The sequence below is a fragment of the Mustela nigripes genome, chromosome 18, assembly GCF_022355385.1.
Source record: "Mustela nigripes isolate SB6536 chromosome 18, MUSNIG.SB6536, whole genome shotgun sequence".
Taxonomy (NCBI): domain Eukaryota; kingdom Metazoa; phylum Chordata; class Mammalia; order Carnivora; family Mustelidae; genus Mustela; species Mustela nigripes.
Window position 1 is genome coordinate 36,220,872 of NC_081574.1, and position 20,285 is coordinate 36,241,156.

At 38.1% G+C, this 20,285-nt stretch overlaps 1 protein-coding gene across 1 annotated transcript in view; it reads right to left on the reverse strand.

Moving 5' to 3' along the window:
* ZMAT4 (zinc finger matrin-type 4) overlaps window positions 1–20,285 on the reverse strand; it is a 368,171-nt gene that overhangs the window by 61,322 nt on the left and 286,564 nt on the right. The gene's annotated exons all lie outside the window — the stretch shown is intronic.

Here is a 20,285-nt window from a genome sequence, read left to right on the forward strand (position 1 = left end):
TGTGTGTGTGTGTGGGGGAGAACATGCTTCCTGAGATACAAAGTTTCTGGACATTTTGTAACCCAAACAAAGATAATACTACTTTTTTCTTAAGCATATAGACATGGTATGCTGTCATATCTGCAAAGAAATTTGAGACCCCAGAGAAAAACTCTGTCTCGATTACTCTTTCAACCCTATTCCAATGGCAAAATCACAAATTCAGCTTTAGATCTCATTCACTGGAATTCTTCCAGGATCATCTTATAAAATGCAAATACCCAAGAGATGGATAATAATCTAATTCGCATAAAAGCTTACTTTCCACCAAAGAGTTTTTTAAAAAAGTTATTCATTAATTTGTTTATTAATTTAATTCATTCAATTCATTCATTAATAAAGTATAAACTTTGGACCAGCCACTAGGGATTCCGAGATGAATAAGATGTTCTTTTCTTTCAAAGAGTTTAGTAAATATGCTGACTTCTTTATAATATTGATTCATCTAGTCAAATGTGTTAGAAAGTAGCTTTAATCAAACTTGAAACATTTGCCACAGTTCAGAGACCCCATGAAATACATTCCTTCTGCTAGTGTGTCCCATCAGAGTAGAGAGAAAGGTAAACTGTGGGTCATGATCTGAAAGTTTGAATTTAAATCTTGGCTCCAGTCATTCCTGGTTGTATGATCTAGGGGAAATCATGCAATTTCTTCCTGGTCTCAACGTGAAGACAAAACCATTCACATCACAAGGCTGCTGTGAGAATTAGGCAAGTAAATATATTAAAATGCTTATCAAGTGACAGTTGTTATTAATTTTGCTCCAACATTCTGTCTTACCATTGGAAAGCCAGAATTATAAACAGTTGTAGCATTTTATTCCCCCTGATGAATGCATAGCATTTTATTTCTGAGAAACAAAATCGTTCTCATTTTTCTAAAAGGAAAATACACAGCATTGGTAGAATTGTGTAACCTACAACCTGGGTGACTTTATATAAATTAGTTGACTTCTCTGGATTTCTCATTCCTTAAAGGATTGTGGGAAGGACTGAGCGAGATAATGCATGTATGAAAGAGTAGCTGTTATATAACAAGTGTTCAACATAAATTAGCTATTATTATAATTTCAAAGGGATATTAAAATAGAATTTTTTTCCTCAACGTCACAGAGGAAGCCCTAAGTTGAAGCCCAGTCTAAAACATCCAAAGGAAATAGTCAAGAATCAATTTCTAACCCATAGCTGACTACCCACTACCAGTCTAAAAAAAGAGGTTGAAGAAGAAAGAAATAGGTAGAAGATTTCTTAAAGGAGCCATATTGTACTGTTTTACTTACCCTACTCCTTGTGAATTGGATGTGTCCTTCTCTCTCACCTCAAACCTATGGGAAAAGACTTCAGTGGAACTAACCCCTAAAGAGCTTCAGAAGTGCCTCCTTACACTTGGGAAGCCAGGTATTGGACTCTTGATACCCCCTGCAAGATTCAAAATTCCAGAGTCTGTGGCTAGTTAGCAACTTTGATGGCAAAGCAAGAAAGGTGGCAGGATTGGGCACGTATTCTCACAGCTTGCCAGAGTAAAAGATATGTGAGAGCTTCCCATAGACCCATGTGTGTCCTGTGTATGAGCAGAGCTGGTTTGGTGACGTTTAGGATATTGGTGTTGGAAGCAATAAGACCTCAGCAGAAAGATGCTAAAAATGTTCAGCTGGATATCTAGAGGCTTCATATTTCCCAGAGGAAATATGTAGCTCATATCAAGTAATGCTGAGTTCCTGAAAAGCCATGAAATCACACCATGAGAAGAAGAGACAGTTTGCAGCCCGTGCCAGATCAGGCAGCATCTACGCTAGCCTTGTCTGTTTATCTATCAAGTCAACTTTTATCCCCCTCACCTTTATAACCTGATACCCTGCTTCCCACAGCCTTGGAGGAACCTGAGGCAACCTTCTGAGCTAAAGGGATAAAAAGCAAAACCCTAGAAGGAAAGCAAGAGCCCTCGTGGAGAAACAGAGAGGAGCCTATGGATCTTTCTTTTCTCACAAACAGGCAGCCCAAGCAGATCAGAGCAGAGAGAGGGGAAAAAACCCAACTTTTAATGAAGATTGGAGATACCTGAGAAATTGTTTTTCTATCCCGGATAGATCAATTAAACTTTTATGTATCTAGGAATGAGAGTAAAAAATTATTTTCAGCATAAAAGAAAAGAAAAACAAAAAGAAAAAAAAAAACCTATGCCACCATGAAGAGCTGTGCTTCCATCACCTTTCGACTTCACAGGTTTGCATGACTCAGAACGATGACTGTCGTCCCCAAACCCAGAGAACATAAGTCATCACAACCAGCATGTGAGCCGTTTGAATGCTTCTCTAGGGCTGGTCCATTCCTTCTTTTATGCATGGAGTCAGAATATGAAAACCAGCTTCAGGCCTTCCTCCCTGGGTTTTCCATCAATGTTGTCATAATAAACAGTAACTACTATTTCTACGGGTCCTCTTCAGACTACAGACTAATCAAAGTTTGCCTCATAACAAATGGAGGTTCAGCTTGGCAGCAGACATAAATATTTATGTTTAAAAATGGGCATTTTTAAGATCACCAACAAATCTAAAAAATATTCTGATCTGTGCTTTTCATTACAGTTCTCATGCTCTGCAGCCCAACAGAGGCGTGGGCAGGAAATAGCTGGCACTTTATTACGATGTAAACTATAGGCAGCATCAACTAGGAAGGCAGTGGGTAAAAACAAGAACAAAGGCAGGGAAGGGGCCGAGGAGTCCTCCCCCACACATGACACAGTGTCCTTGGTGGGAAGTTAGGCCTTTATTAATGCTCAGTTGAAATCCTAATTAGTTTGGAATTATACAGCTCCTTTTTCCTCCGAGAACTAGAGAATCTTATTAAACAAAAATGCTAACTTTCTCATTCAACTCGTTTTCAGCGCAATACCATACTAAGAGCATCCTGAAACTTTTGCATACCTAAAGGTTATTTCTGCAGGATTGCTGGTATGTGTTGGAAAATTTAGACATGGCTGCAAGGAACTGGCAGTCCAGCTGGACAGAGAGCAAAGAGCAACAGGGCAAGGTAGATCATGGACAGTCCCATGGTCAGGAGTGGAAGGTACGGAATAGAGGAGGACACTGTTTCCAACTCAGAGAATCTGGGAAAGCTTCTTGAAGATGCATCACTTTTGTATTTATATTCTTAGCACAGTGTGTAAAACAGATGGTCCTGGAGTGTTTAGCAGTATGGGACTACTCAGTGTGTCTTTTCAAGTCTCACCAAGCCAGACTTCAATGCCCCTGCAGCTTCCCATGCATCCATTTTACATCACAGAAGCATCATCGCACCTTTATGACAATGCCAGGTGATTTTGCTGAACGCCAAGAGTGTAGGAGAGAATAAAATGGACCAAATAATTTTTGATGGAGCTAGGCAGGTTCAAAGGCAATAAAAAGTAAACAAATAAACACATTATTACATACTGTGAAGGCGTCACTCAGATGTAAACAGGCTAACGAGAGAGAAACAGGGAGGAAGGGTGGTTTTGGATGGTACGGTCAACAGAGTGGTCGAGAAGTGTGCAATGAAACCGGAGGGACGAGATTTCAGCTGTGATATGAAAGACTCGTTAGAGTTGTCCAGGGAGAGTGAGTAGTAAGCAGAGAGGGCCAGGGATAGAAACGGGCTCAGACTGTTCAAAAAACAAACAAACAAACAAACAAACAAAACAAAGCAACTGCTAGCCCAGAATTCTATATTCTACAAAAATATCCTTCAAAACTGAAAGTGAATAAAAACATTTTCAATAAACGAAAACTAAGAGAGTAGTTTGCCAGCAGACGTAGGTTACAGAAAAGCTTATAAGGGTCTTTAGAGGGAAGGCAAATAGCACCAGATGTAGACTCAGATCTACAGGAAAAAATGAAGGATACCATAAATGATTAATATGTGGATATCCATCTTTTTTATTCCTCTAAATTTATTTGAAGACAGAAAACAAAAAAAACTCTAACATCATATTGTATATTATGGTGTTTATAATATATTTCTATGTGTTAAATGACAACATCGTACAAGAATGGATAGGAGTAGAACAATGCTGCTAAAAGATCACATTTTACATAAAATGGTAAATATCAGTTATAAGTAGTGAGTGGTCATTCGAGGATGAATATTATAATCCCCTAGAAACAAACAAAGATATACAGCTAAACAGCCTATGGAAAGATTACATAGGATAATAAAAAACATTTGATTAACCCAGAAGAAGGCAGGAAAAGAAGAGAAAACAGATGGAAGAAATAGAAAATAGATAGCAAATGGTTTAGTTAAATTCAACCATATCGATAATTATATGTAAATGGACCAGACATTTAAAAGACAGAAATTGTCAGTCTAGATAAAAAGCAAGATTTAAATATATACTGGCTCCAGAGGTCTATTTTGTACACTTATAGGTTAAAAGTAAAGGGACAGAAAAAGGCATACCATGCAAGCAATAAGCATACAGAGTGGAGGTGCCGTATTAATATCAGGCAAATAGATTTCAAGGTGAGAATTGCTGCCAGAGAGGAGGATGTTTTATAATGATAAAGTGAGAAATTCATTAGGAGAACCTAACAATTCTAAGTGGAATTTAGCTAAGAATAAGGCTTATGGATACATGAGACAAGAACTGGTAGAAAGAGAGGAAGAAATAGTTGATAGAGCAGTAAGACAAAAAAAGTCACTAAAGTTTAAAAAATCTAAATACAACTATCACCCACTTTGTACTTATTGATATTTATGGAACACTACATTAAATAATTGCAGAATACACAAACTTTTCAAGTATATATAGGAAGCAAACTAAAGGAATGTGATGGGCCATTGAAAAATTGTACTAAATTTCAAGTAATTATATTTTGTAGAAAGGTTTCTTTGACTGCAATTGAAATAAATAAATAACGGTGGTATTTATAAAAAGAACTAAAGTTTTATAAATAACCTGTGCTTAAAGAAAAAAAATCCAAATGGAAATTAGGAAATATTTTGAATTCAGTGATAATGACAATACTACATATTAATCAGTTAATCAGTCTTTAATCAGTTTTTAGAGGGATAGCTTCATATCCAAAAGGAAGAGGGGCTCAAAATCAACAGTCAAAATTTAAATCCTATGAAACTAGAAAAGAACAATACCAAATAATATCAAATAATATTAAACCAAGTAGAAGAAGAGAAGAAATAATAAAGGGAAGAAATCAATAAAATAGAAACAAATAACAGAATAATTAACAAAACCCCAAATCTGCTTTTTAGAAAGGATTAATACATGTATCAGGGCAAATCTGTCATAGGTTATAAAAAACAAGGAACATAAATTATGAAAATAAAAGAATTGTTATTAATTCAGGTCCTGCAGGCATTTTAAAAAGATAATAAGAGAAAGAATAGGGGCGCCTGGGTGGCTCAGTGGGTTAAGCCACTGCCTTTGGCTCGGGTCATGATCTCAGGGTCCTGGGATCGAGTCCCGCATCGGGCTCTCTGCTCAGCAGGGAGCCTGCTTCCTCCTCTCTCTCTCTCTCTCTGCCTGCCTCTCAGTGTACTTGTAATTTCTCTCTGTCAAATAAATAAATAAAATCTTTAAAAAAAAAAGGTAAAGAATATTATGAACAATGTTATGGCAGTAAATCTGACAAAGTATACGAGATGGACAAGTGTCTTTAAAAATTCAATTTACCGGGGCGCCTGGGTGGCTCAGTGGGTTAAGCCGCTGCCTTCGGCTCAGGTCATGATCCCAGGGTCCTGGGATCGAGCCCCGCATCGGGCTCTCTGCTCAGCAGGGAGCCTGCTTCCCCCCTCTCTCTCTCTGCCTGCCTCTCTGCCTGCTTGTGATTTCTCTCTCTGTCAAATAAATAAATAAATAAATAAAATCTTAAAAAAAAAAAAATTCAATTTACCAAAGCTAACACATGATGAAATATAAAATCAAGATAGCCATTTATCTATTAGTGAAATTGATTTTCTTGTCCAAAATTCTCCCACAAAGAAATCTCTAGAATCAGAAAGTTCTTTGGACAATTCTACCAAACATTAAATGATTTCATAATATCACTTACACAAACTCTTTTAGTAAACAGAGGAAGAAATATTTCCATTTTTGAGCCAACATAACACCAATAAAAATTGTGATAGACTCTAAAAGACAATAAAATTGCAAACCAATATTTGTCATGAATACGACCAAAAAAATCCTTTAAAAATTAGAAACACATAACAGATATTGATGTGTGTGTATATATGTACACAAATCAGTTCCATCATAACCAAGTTTGTTTATTCCAGGAAGTTAAGAGTAGTATGACATTTAAAACTCAAGTAATATAATTCACTACATTAACACACAAAATGAGAAGATAATATAGTCCTAATAGGTGCAGAAAAAAGCATTTGACAAATGTTGATTTCCATTAATGATCAAAATTCTTAACATAGTAGAAAAATGTTTTAATTTAATAAAGAACATCTATCAAAAACCTACAGCTAACATATTAAACACTGAAATATTGGACAGTTTCTATCAAAAACCTACAGCTAACATATTAAACGCTGAAATATTGGACAGTTTCCTAAAATCAGAATAAAACCAATTGGTATTACAACATTGCCATTTGTATACAATGTTGCACCAGAGATTTGAGGCAGTGCCGTTAAAAAAAAAGAAAAGAAAAGAAAAGAAAGGCCTGCATATTTGGAAATGAAGAAGTAAAACTGTCTTTATTCATGGAAGATTATGGTTTAAAAAAATGTCCTAAGAGACCTACAAAATAACTGCTAGATTAAGTGAGTTTAGAAAGGTAACTTGACACAAAGCCAGTAGTTTTAAAAAAAAAAAAGGCATTCTTAAAATGGTTTCAACCAACTGGAAAGTAAAAATGAAAAATACCACTATAATAGTATCAAAATATTTTAAAACACTTAAGAATAAAAGGAATAAATTTAGCAAAAGCTGTACAAGACTGAGAACTACAAAACTTGGTTGAGAGAAATTAAGAGCTACCTAAATAGTGACCAAATACACCATATTAATGAACCAAAAGAATCGTTACTATTTAATATATCAGTTCTCCTATAGATTCCATGCAAACTTGGTCAGAATTTCAACAGGCTCTTTATAGAAACAGACAAGTGTATTTTAAAATGTGTGTGGAAATCTAAGTACCTAAAATGGACAAAACAATTTGAAAAAAGAAGATTCTGAGGACTCACACTTGAGGATTTTAAGATTTACTACAAAAGTTGGTGTGATCATAACAGTGTGGCATTAGCATCAGGATAAATAAATTGTATCAATGGAACACAACATAGAGTCTAGAACTAGAACTAGAGGTACACACAAAAAGCCAATTGATATTTTTTCCAATTTTATTAAAATATAATTGACATATGTCCCTACAGAAGTTTAAGATGTACCCCATAATGACTTGACATACATATATTGTGAAATCATCACCTAAATAAGGTTAGTTAACACCCATCATCTCATATAGATTAAAAAAAATAAAGAAAAGAAAAAAGAAAAAATAGATTTTTCTTATTATGAGAACTTTCAGGATCTATCTTTTTAGCCACTTTCAAATATACCATGTAGCTGTGCTAACTATAGTCATCATGTTGTACATTTCATCTCTAGTAGTTATTTATTTTAGAACTAGAAATTTGTACCTTTTGACTACTTCCATTGATTTTCAATAAAGGTGTCAAGCCAATTCAATGGGGGAAAGAAGGCTTTTTCAACAAACAGTGCTAGAACAACCAGATAAATGTAAGAAACAAAAAGATGAGCGTCAACCTCTGCCTCACAGCACACATTAAAAATTAAGATTAATTATAGATTTCAATGCAAAAGCTAAAACTATAAAGCTTCTAGGAAAATATAGGAGAATAGCTTTATGAACTTGGCATAGGCACAGATTTCCTAGGGAACAAAACACACTGAACATTAAAAAAATGATAAATTGGATCTTACAAAAAATGAAAGTGTCTGCTTATAAAAAAAAAACAAAGAAAACAAAAAGGTGAGTCACATCTTAGGGGAAAAAATATATATATATTTGGAATACTTAACATCTGATACAGCACTTGTGTCCAGGACATGTAATTAACTCTTACATACATGCCAATAATAAAAATACACAACCCAGTCTTTCAAAGGACAAACTACTTGATCAGATTAGTCATAAAATAAGATATAAAAATGATCAATAAGCATATGAAAAGGTGCTTAGCATCATTTGTCACCAGGGAAATAAAAATCAAAAGAACATCTAAATTCTATCTCATGCCCACCACCAATGCTAACATAAAATAAAACAACAATACCAAATGTAAATGCCCCATGTAGAACAACTGGAATTCTAATACCTTCTGGAGGAGACTGCAAAAATGGTAAAACTGTCAGTCTCTTATAAAGTGAATCGGTATATTTACCCTAAGACTCAGAAACTCTATTCCTAGACTATTTATGCTCAGCATGTAAAGCAAGACTTGTATGAGAATGTTTATAGCAGCTTTATGTCTAATGGCCAAAGTCTCAAAACAATCTAAATGCTCATCAGTACGGATTGATAAGCAAATTATGATACACTCATATAATGGAATAATACCCAAGAACCAAAACAAAAACAACAAAAAACCCAAAATAGAACAAAAACCTAATTTATGTAACGACATCAATGAGTCTCAGAAATATAACCTGTAGGTAAGGAATTCAGATACAAAGAAGCACATACTGTATGACTTCACTCCTACAAAGTTAAATAACAGCAAAGCTATACTCTAATAACAGAATTCAGAACAGCATTGTCTTTAGGGAGTGGATTGACTGGAAGGGGGCACAAGACAATTTTCCAGAGCCAAGTACTTGGTTGGGATGGTAGTTATAGGGCATATTCATTTACCAAAATTCATCAGATTGGATACCCAAGATCCTCACATTTCATTTTATTAAGAAAAGTTAACAGTTGTGGTTCTAACCAAAAACCTCAGCAAACTAGAGACTCAAGTTTTGCCAGTTTCTGTTCCTCCTCATTTACACCCTACAAATTCTATTGTTTCACATTACTAGAAAGTAAATTTCATTTTCCTATTTATGCTTTGATAACCTTATAGGATGCCAAGAAATATTTCCATATGTTCTGTATTACAGTGCTTACTAAAGCTGGGACCATTTTGAAAGATGATTAATAATACAAAAGTAAAAAAAAAAATAAGGCATTTGGCCTTGAATTATTTCTTTCTCCTCTATTTCTTACACATTCATTAATCAAATGGTCCTCTAAATGGATTTGTCATCTTCCAGCATAAAAAATAGTTGCTAATACTTACATTACGTATGCCATACATAAGCCCCAATTGCGCTCACTTTACCTATTTACTCTTTACAACACCCTATGAGCAGACACTACCATTATCCTGATTTAAAGATGAGTAAATTGAGGTACAAAGACTTACTCAAAATCACAGAGCTGGCTGGAGACACAGCTGGATTTTGAACCCATGTATTCTGTTCAGGAGTCAATCTCCTAACTGTTACTCATTCTGCCTCCCGTGACAGGTGAATGGGAATGAAGTCACAGAAAGGCTCTTTAGGGCTTATCTAGTCCAGAGGTCTTCATACTGGCCACTAGAGGATCAAGTACAAGCTGTTAACAAATTCCAGGTGATTATGATTCAATAAATTCAGAGTGGAACCTAGAAATCTACATTTTCTAAAGTTCCTCAAGGTGCAAGTTTTCGAGAAACCATTGGTATGGTCCAAATCCCCATGGTATGGACACATGAAGTTTTTTTATAAGCAGAATTGTTTGTTTTGACTTGCACTTGAAGGTGTTCTTTTTTAAATATGGCTGACTTCAGGCACTGGCCTCATTTCTGCTTTGTGTACAAGTTTATTACCATCTCTTCAAATACATCAGATTCTTTTTTTTTGAAGATTTTATTTATTTATTTGACAGACAGAGATCACAAGTAGGCAGAGAGGCAGGTAGAGAGAGAGAAGAGGAAGCAGGGTCCCTGCTGAGCAGAGAGCCCGATGTGGGGCTCAATTCCAGGACCCTGGGACTATGACCTGAGCTGAAGGCAGAGGCTTTAACCCACTGAGCCACCCAGGTGCCCCAAATACATCAGATTCTTGAGGAAAGTTATCATGTCCCCTAAGGTTCTGCGTACCGGGTTGAAATTCTATTGGCACTTCAACAATATCCTTCATTATAATATAGTTTCAAATTTCCAGCATGGTCTCTATCATTACCTTCTGAATGGCATTTCTTGTTTGTTGATGGCATTTTTAAGCTATAAACTTCAAACTGAAGACCAAGTCTCTAGTGTGGTTTCATCACTATACAACATATAGCAGAATGGTCATAGCCCTTTCGCACCATTAATTCTAACAATACTTTTAAAGCTTTGAGAGAGAGAGAGAGAGAGAGAGAGAGAGTGTGTGTGTGTGTGTGTGTGTGTGTGGCAACAATGACCCATTGTCATTTCCACACAGGTTTCTGCTAAGTCTTTTCCACACAGGTTACTGCTAAGCCTAATTTTCATTTCCTTGAATTTTATGTTTGATCATTTAGATGCTCCTGCTTATCCCCATTAAGCTCCATCTCAATAAATTCTACCTATTCCTCTGGGGATAGAAAATATAATGTAGTTCATGTATCAATTCTGATTGGTTGGTAGTGATTGCCAGAGTGCTATGAAAAGATTACGAGCCCTCCTTCCAGATGATAAAGGAAGATCACCATCATCTACTAGGCATGTCTGTCATTGATGAGGGGTAGAGGGCCAGTGGTGTGCTTTTGATGTCTGTATCATTCCAGCTCCAGCATATTAACACAAATCATAGAAAATTCAGGCCAAGGAATATTTTGGCAAACCAGGAAGTCATCAAAATGTAGGTGGTAGTTAAAACTGTAGCAATGGTTAGATCATCTATGGAGATGGTATAGGTAAAGGGAAGATAATATAGAAGTTAGAATTTCTTGATGTCAGAGCACTGATGACCTGATATCTCACCCTGACACACAGGGTAGGAACCAGGTCCGTGGATATCTCCTGCTCCCACTGGATCTCCACTTTTCGTGTCACTGAATCCAGGGCCAGATGTGGGTGTGGGAAGCTGGTACCAGGTCATGCATATCTTTGAAGCTGGAGCACCAACACTCAGACACAATCTCAGTTCCTCTTTTCCCTCCTGAGTAGTTTATCTTTGCTCTTCCCTATCTCACAATCATTTTTCCTTACTGGTCAGCTGGTCCTGCTGATTTCAGGTCCAACACGAGATGCAGAAGAAATGGCTTTACGTCCATTGCCTCACCACTTGCCATAATTACATAAATTCTGATTCTTACAATGAGTTCCTTACTCTATACCAATCATGGTGCTTGTACTCTTCTGATCAAATCCTAACTTCAAGAGGTGGTATTGAGAAAGCAGAGGGAAGAAAGCGTTTCTGGGAAAGTGAAGAAGTCACTATTATCATATATATTTTTTTAAATTTAGGAATTATTAAACATGATCCTATTTAATGATTTAGTAGTAATAATTTAATAATAAGGTTGTTGCCTTATGAACATTTTTAGCCCAATTTACAGATGAGAAAACCATAGTTTAAAGACATTAAGATCATAGAATTAAGAAGTGGAAAAGGTAGATCTGTATCCATCTATTTCTGATTTCAAAGCTAGTGACCTTGATAACTGCATTAGCGCTTTTATTAGAAAAATGGAGGTAAGAGAAGGAAAGTAGAAGATTCCCGCTTCTAAAAAACAGACACACACACATACACACACATACACACACAGACAAACACACACACACACAGATAAAATTTGAAACTTATTATGTAAAATAGACAAAGCACAGCTGCTCTAGTCAAAATGGGAATTAGGGGGCTCAAACACCAGTCAGTTTCCCAACACAGTACAAGCATAGCACTTAGGGTATCCCAAGTAAGGGACGGTGTGGGCTCTGTAAAGCAGAGTTGGACAACCACTGCATTCTGTCATGCTACCCCTCACAAAGATAACATGAGGAACGTACATGCCTGTACGTCCAACACTAGACTCACACTATAGAATGTCTCTTCCCTGTGAGTTTAAGCCAAGAAGACTTCACGAGGGTCAGGGTTTGATGCAGTCCTGGTTAAAGGAGAGCCTATGTTCCTCCCTCCTACAGACATTACTGTGTATAGGATACTTAAATGCTTAGCTTTCTGAATTCATACCATTGCCCATGGGCTAGACTGCAGGGTACCAAACAGTCAATTAAACAAAGAACACACATTTTCTAAAACAACTCTTTCTCTGCTTAAATAGTATATATGCAAAGCCTTGAAAATGGAATCAGAACACAAATGGCTTTGCATCTTCAAAAGCTATTTCCAAGCAAACAAAACCTAAAGCTATGGAATAAATTTATTCTCAGTAATTAAAAGACAATTTCAGCCATGTTGGATGCCTGACCCAAGAAAGGACTGGAAAATTGTCACCCTACTGGGAAGAGTCAGAAGGGACAGAGTAGTTTATTCTAAATATTAAAAATCTGCTTTATTAGAAAAAGGTTTAGACATTTTTCTACATGGCAGAGGATAGATACATTTTCATGCTCTGAGCATATCAGCCCCCATACAACCTTGATCTTAGCCTTAGAGGTTATCATTACTATTATGATAATACCCAAAGGATTAAACTGGTTTTTCTTTTATTTCTGTGAGCTGAATTAAATGTTAAGAAAACAGAAATAAAACTGATCTGAAGCAATCTATTATTTGAATTGTACTCAAGTGATTTTTAAAAATACCTTCTTCCTGGTCTGGATCTTGATGTACTACAAATGGAAATTCACAGAACATGAAATGTGCCTTTTCCTTGGAGTCCCACATCCACGGAGCTCTGTGGATATAAACAACTAATAACATAGCTGCATAGCTGGGGCATTTTTTTTTTTTTTTTACATAAAGTGTTTTCATAAAATTTATTTTTTCCTACAACACAATTGCTGATTACATTACACTTAAACTAGCCTATACTCCTAACATGAAGTTATAAGTTATGGCATCAAATTAAACAATGGGTTAAATGAAGGCTCAAATACGCATTTGTAACCCATAAGGTATGTAGGAAAGCACAGATACACAGATCTTCCCTTCTCCTCTGTCCTGCAGGGGTGCCTCTCCACACCATCTCTCATTTCTTTCCACGGACTCAGGATCACAGGCTGCTGTGATTTCCCTGAAGAATTGTCAGTAGTGCTATTAGGGTCACAGCTGTTAAAGAATCATGGTACTGACATTTTAGGTGCATCAGCCGAGGATACAGAGATTGTCAACTCTTTCAGACATCTGCTGGAAGTCCAAATGCCTCGTTAGCAACACTTGCTCTGGAGCTCTACCAGCTCCCTGGTCAATCAAAAGGCCCCAGGAAGCAAGAGAAGCTTTGGTGGCCATCTCTAAGACATCTCGCCCCAGAAGGATTCAAAGGTGAAGTAGGAACAGCAGAAGTGTCCTAATTGTCTGTATGTCCTTTGAATCACTTTGTGAATGAGATTTTGCTCTTTCCCTCTCTATCACTTACACACAATCCAGCCATTAGGTATAGGAATATAATCTTTGGTGTCCTTCTAGTTCTTTTGTTAGTTAATCCTGGCTGCTTGTAGACATCCATCTCCAAAGGCCAAGTCTTTATCTTACTTTGAGCAGACAACCTGCGTTATGTTGAGCAGAGAATCTCTGTGTTAAATCTTGGCTCTATGCTGTGTCGCTGCAGGACTGGCCCTTTAACAGGGATGTTTGAAACTAAAAAGTCTTCAACACGTGAAGAAAATAACTTTAAAGGTGGAATTTCTTGTCTGGCCAGGTGGGTGGAAGACACCTTTTATGAAGTCAGTGGCCTTGAAATCACAAACGCCGAAACTACCTGTTCTACTTTCCCCTGACACATACCCTGACACATGTAGCCCCACTGTGACCGGAGGAAGTGACTTTTCTCCAGGACACACGGCAGGAGAGCTCCCTATTTAATACCATTGTCCAGCGGCCTTACTCTTTATAGAAACGTGCCCGATCTTGTTTGAGTCATAATGTCACAGAGGATAGCAAAATGCACAACTTACAGGGTGAAGAAACATGATTTTAGAAAAAGAAAACATTGTGAAAAATCTAGGAAAGACTGACTCAGTAGTTCTCAAATACACTGGAGCCTAAGAATATAGGAAACAAATGACATGGAGGAATGATGGACCCATCGATCATTTTCAGGAGGCTGGGAACTGTACTTTTCCTCTTTGAATCTATACTTGTTATTTAAACCTCAGAAGTCTCCATTCCCTCATCAGTAAGTTGGAGATAATAATTGTACCTACCTTAGAGAGTTTATATGAAAAGTGAAAAAGTTAATATAGGTGAATAACAACACAACAGCTCAATAAATGTAAACTACAACCATTATTTTTAATAATGACGATTCTTTGCCTTGGAGAAAAATACAGCCCTAATTCATGAATGAGAGAGTCATAATAATTTAATATTCTGAAATAATTCTCTTTTTTAGAATTCTGAGGCGTATTCAAATTATTCTGGCAAGCTTCCTTCTCTACCGATGCTATTTATACACCTCTTTTTTGACAGATCAAATACTTCCTTATACACTAATCATCCTATATATTTGCTTGGCACAGAGTTGAACTGAAAATTATCTCTATTCTTCATTTAAAATTTTTTTTGAAAATATGGAAGATATGACATTACATGAACTGCTTCTTAGAAAGCTGTTGACACAGTGGATCTCAATATATTTTCCCTGCTTTGTTCCTAAATTGAGTGATGGAGGCTATTGAATAGGTAATTAGCTAAGTTCATAAATTAGATAAAAAAGAAAATGCAGAAGGGTATATTGGAAGCCGTGTAATTGCATCTTTTTTATTGTTAAAGAGTGCACTTGAGGATCTATCTGAAGGCTTGGGTTTTTTCTTTTGCTAACAGCCTCTGTAAACAATGCCATTTGTTCTCTAGAGTCCTTGAAAATACTGAACAGGCAGTGGCTCTGGTGAGAGTGGCAATTCCTTTCCAGTTGCTCAAACTGACTTCCCAGTAGACCTGGATGTATCTAAATAGAATATCTATCATCTATCATCTATCTTCTATTATCCACATACCTGCATAATGATATATGATACAATATGACATGATATGCAATATCATTTACGGATGCACTTTTACAAAATCACCTGCTTGCTAAAACTTATTTATAATCCCCGAATCAATACTGGCAATGCTCTGTGGTCATTCACAGACATGTACAGAGAAGCCCACATGCATGTTCCCAAGAGGCTGAGCAGACTACACTCTGCCTTCTTGTTTCAGCTGTCCCACCGAGGCAACCAGAGGGTGGAGATGGCAGGGACCAGCCAGTGCAGTCCAACAAATCCAGTTTCAGAGCCAGTTGATGCGTTTGAATCCTAGCTCCAACACCTGTTAGTGGGACGGCCTTAAGTCCTTAACGCCTTCATGATAACAAGAAAATAGAATCTGCTGGTATGCGTGATTTGTTGAGAAGAATATAATCTGAGATGTGTGTACAGACAAATGTACATTTCCCCTGGGAGCGGTGGTTCAGTAGTGGCTCCGTCAGTATTGGGGTGGAGGAATTTATAGAATAAGTAGTGTGGCTAAAGAGAATTGACTGTATACACTGGCAGGGGGAGGTTGAGACAATGTGAGGATCTGCAGGCCACTGCAATGGAGAGCTCAAAAAGCATAAAATGCCAAAAATGAGGTTAGACTAGCCCCTACTCCCCCCACCCCTAAAGAAGAAAAGCAGGAAGAATTTTACTTAAAATGTCTGTGTGTGTAAAACCAAGCTTTTTGCTTTCCGTTCCGAACCATTCCTCCCACACCGCTCTGCTTTCCAGGCTGCTCAGACTCAAACGTGGAGACCCAGCCTCCAAGCTTCTCTCCACCCCATCCGGCTCCACAGCCTGGGCTTTCCTGCAGGACCAGCTCCGTCCTCAAAATACATCTAACATCTAGTTTTACATTTTTTAAAAACGTAAATTGTTTTGGGGGCATCTGGGGGTGCTTACTGGGTTAAAGCCTCTACCTTTGGCTCAGGTCATGATCTCGGGGTCCTGGGATCCAGCCCCGCATCGGGCTCTCTGCTCAGCGGGGAGCCTGCTTCCCTTCCTCTCTCTGCCTGCCTCTCTGCCTACTTGTGATCTCTCTCTCCCAGCTCCTCCATCAAATAAACAAACAAACAAACAAACGCAAATTGTTTTGATTGTGGTAAATACACATAACATAAATGTGCCAACTTGACCGTGTTGAGCTGTATAGTTCAGTGGCATGAAGAGTGTCCACACTGCTGTGCTGCCCTTGCCACCCTCCTATGGGACTCTTCTCATTTCGTAAGACATAATTCTGCACCCACAGTAGCACCCCTTCCCCTCTGCGCCAGCATCTCGCAACCACTGTTCTACTTCCTATCTCTGAATCTGCTCCTGAGAGTGGATCCACACAGTATTTGTCCTCCTGTGATTGGCTTATTCCATCCTTAGTTTCATCCGTGTTGAAGCCTGTCAGTCTCCCTCCTTTTCAAGGCTGCATACTATTCCATTTGTGCGTGTATACATTTTGTTTTCCCATTCATCCACCAAGAGAAACGCATTACTTCAACTTCTGCCTAGAGTGAATAATGCGGCCGTGAGAGTGGGTGTACCCTTCTTCGTTTGAGTCCTTGCTTTCAATTCTTCTGGGTAGATACCCAGAAGCAGAATATCTGGATAAAATAGACTCCAAATCCACTCCTTTGCTGCTACCACCTTAGACTTACCCCTAATTGTTTCCCATCTGAATGATCACAATTGGTGTCTACCGTCCCTCTGGTGCTGCTCTTTTCCCTTCCTTAGTTCTCACTACAGAAGTCAGAGTGATCCTACGAATATGCCGGTCCAACAGCTTCCCATCACACTCTGATGACGGGCCAGAGTCATCTCAATGGCCTCACACTTTCAGGCTGACCTGACCTGCCCGCTTGCCTCTATGCCTCACCTCCTTTGACTCCACCCTTAACTCAACCCCCTCCCCGTGCCTCCCCCCGCCCCGCCCCGTCTGCTCACAGCCAGTTCTGTGTATGGCTTGTCCTCAGCCACCTCAGATCTTCATTCAAGTGTCATCCTCTCTAGGAAGCTTTCACTGACAGCTCTGATTACTCTGCAAGGCTCCTCACCTCAGCCCCCCACATCATTCCCCTCAGCTTTCTTTTTAGTACTTAGCAGCATCCAATATATTATATATTTTACTTTTTAAAATAATTTTCTGGGGGCACCTGAGTGGCTCAGTGGGTTAGAGCCTCTGCCTTCGGCTCAGGTCATGGTTTCAGGGTCCTGGGATCGAGCCCCGCATCGGGCTCTCTGCTCAGCAGGGAGCCTGCTTCCCCCTTCTCTCTGCCTGCCTCTCTGCCTACTTGTGATCTCTGTCTACCAAACAAATAAAGTATTTTAAAAAAATAAATAAAATAAAATAATTCTCTGAAATGCTGCATTAAAATCTAACCTTCAAGAAGGCATATAGTTTTGTCTTTCTATTTGCCAAACTCAGAGGAGTGTCGGATACATAGTGCCACTCAGTAAATATTTTAATGGACAGATGGATGTATGAACAACAGAGATGAATAACCATTAAAAGGTAATATAGAAACCAACAATGCACTGTATGCTCATTAACTAAAATTTAAATTAAAAAAATAATAAATAAAAGGTAATACCAATAAGTTGAACACTGGAGAAATGCTTAATCTTTAGAGAAATATCCAAATGATCCTTTCTTTTTTGATTTCCTGGATGGAAAAACTCACGTAACTCTTATGTGAATTTCATGCCTATTTTTTCTTTCTAAGATCTTGTTTATTTACTTGAAGGGGAGAGACAGAGAGAGAGCACAAGTGGAGCAGGGGGAGGGAGAAGCAAGCTTTCTGCTGGGAGGACCCTGGGATCAAGACCTGACCCTAAGGCAGATGCTTAACCTACTGAGCCAACCAGGGCCCCCTATTTCATGCCTATCTGAAACTAGTATTTGTTGATGGGGGAGTAGAGTGTTAAAAATAACTATAGTGCCTCTTTACCTCCCATCAAAATTCTAATGTGCCTCTCCTAAAGGAAATATTTGAAGAGACAAAGTGTATGCGTATTTTTTAAAAGCTCCCTGAGTTTTGGGGTGCCTGGGTGGCTCAGTGGATTAAAGCCTCTGCCTTCGGCTCAGGTCATGGTCCCAGGGTATTGGGATCAAGCCCCGCATTGGACTCTCTGCTTAGCAGGGAGCCTGCTTCTTCCTCTCTCTCTCTGCCTGCCTCTCTGCCTACTTGTAATCTCTGCATGTCAAATAAATAAATAAAATTAAAACAAAAAACAAAAAGCAAAAAAACTCCCTGAGTTTTATGATATGATTAGACTACAGATTGGAAAGAAAGAACACATACAATTCATTTTTTGTGTGTGCCAACATGTGATATGCTTATTTTGAACATCAAAGTAATACGCAATGTACCTTATTAAAGGGTACAGTGTATTTGTTGTGGAATTTTATGTGAACATGTTTAGAAAAATATTTTAGGCCTACAATCCCATGAGAGAAAATCTCAACAGTTCCAAATTTCTTTTTGATGTTTCAACGAACAATTTCTAGGTATAGCTATTACCAGTTAAATGAACTATCACAGGACTTTTCCTGATCAGCCAATACAAATAACGGATCTTTAGCCAACAGTTATAATTTAGTGGGAAAAATTGACAGGAATATGGCTAATTCAGTAAGATAAATGAACATAGTAAAATCAAACAACAGTTTTTAATTTGAGATTGTTAGAACTCTTACAAATGTTTGACATTGACCTTTATTTTGACATATTTCCAAAATAAATTCTTAGGGTCCCAGATTCACTCATTGCAATTTCTCTCATCCTTTTTCCTTCTTTTTTCTCCATTGCATTTTAATTATCTAATGCTCCGACCTCTGGTTCTTCTTGATTATAAATCCCTGGAGAAGAGGGAACGTCTGATTTATTTAGCGTTTCTAACATAAGGCCTGACATATAGTAGGTATTCAATTTAGGTCTATAATTAGGGTTAATCAGGAGGGCTCTGATTGTCAAATACACACACGAATACATACATGCACACACACACACATAAATACATACACATGCATATACACACAGACATACACATATAGACTTAACTGTTTTCTATACCACTTTTTAGGAAGTTGAAAAGCTGAATTTCCAAGGTAATATTGAAGAACTTCACTGAAGAAGGGCTTTGCTGGTATAAGGGGTCCTCCCCACTAAAAAAGCTAAAGTTTTCTTTCCTTTGGTAAAAAAGAGGATAATCACACAGTATTATATCATCTTAGGGAACATCCACTCTTTGATCTATGAGTAGGAGTATGCTGAGAGCTCATAAGTATGTGGCTGTGTGGAGTCCCACATGTGGCTTCCTTTCCCAGGGCTTAAGCATGCGCTGTATTAAGGGGAAGGGCGGGGAGGCAGACAGGATGCCCATCATTTAGTCCCACCAGCCTTCGGTTCTGCTCCAACCCCTTCTTCCATATGTCCTTCTTCACCGTGCACAGAGCCCAGGTCATCCCATGGATCCTTGGGTAGTGACTGTCTCTACTTACCATGCAGAGTCTGCCACTTCTCTTGGTCCTGCACTATTCAAGGAGTACAATTTAATTTCTCCTATGTTTGCATTCCCTATTTAAACTAAAAGCTGTCTTGAAGCAACGATGGCATTTCAAAACAGTCGTGCTTTTACTCACCCCAGCACCTGCAAAGGGTCCTGCACATAGAGCTGCTCACTGAACAGCTGTTTAATTAAATGGGGGGGGGGTGCAGGTGATGGAGAAAGTTCTTTTTTGCCTATTTCCATGAATTAGAACATCTGTCATTCCTTTTAGGGCAAAAGCAACAGACAAGGAAGGTGAAGTTTCCCCTGAATTCAGATTTTCTCTGTTTTTCTATCTGACCTTTTTAATGGCCTGGGACCTATCAACTTTTATCTTCAAGTTCTACCAAGATAAATATGGACCAACTAAGGCTTTCCTACACAACTCAGTCCATGAAGTTGGCAGAATCCTGCTGGGTCTCAGCCCACATATCTTTTCTCCTCCTTCGCAGGTGGGCCCAACTGCCCTTATCCACAGGTAAATGACACACCACCTATAACACCCTGCCTCACCTCTGCAGTCCCTAGAGCACTGTTCAG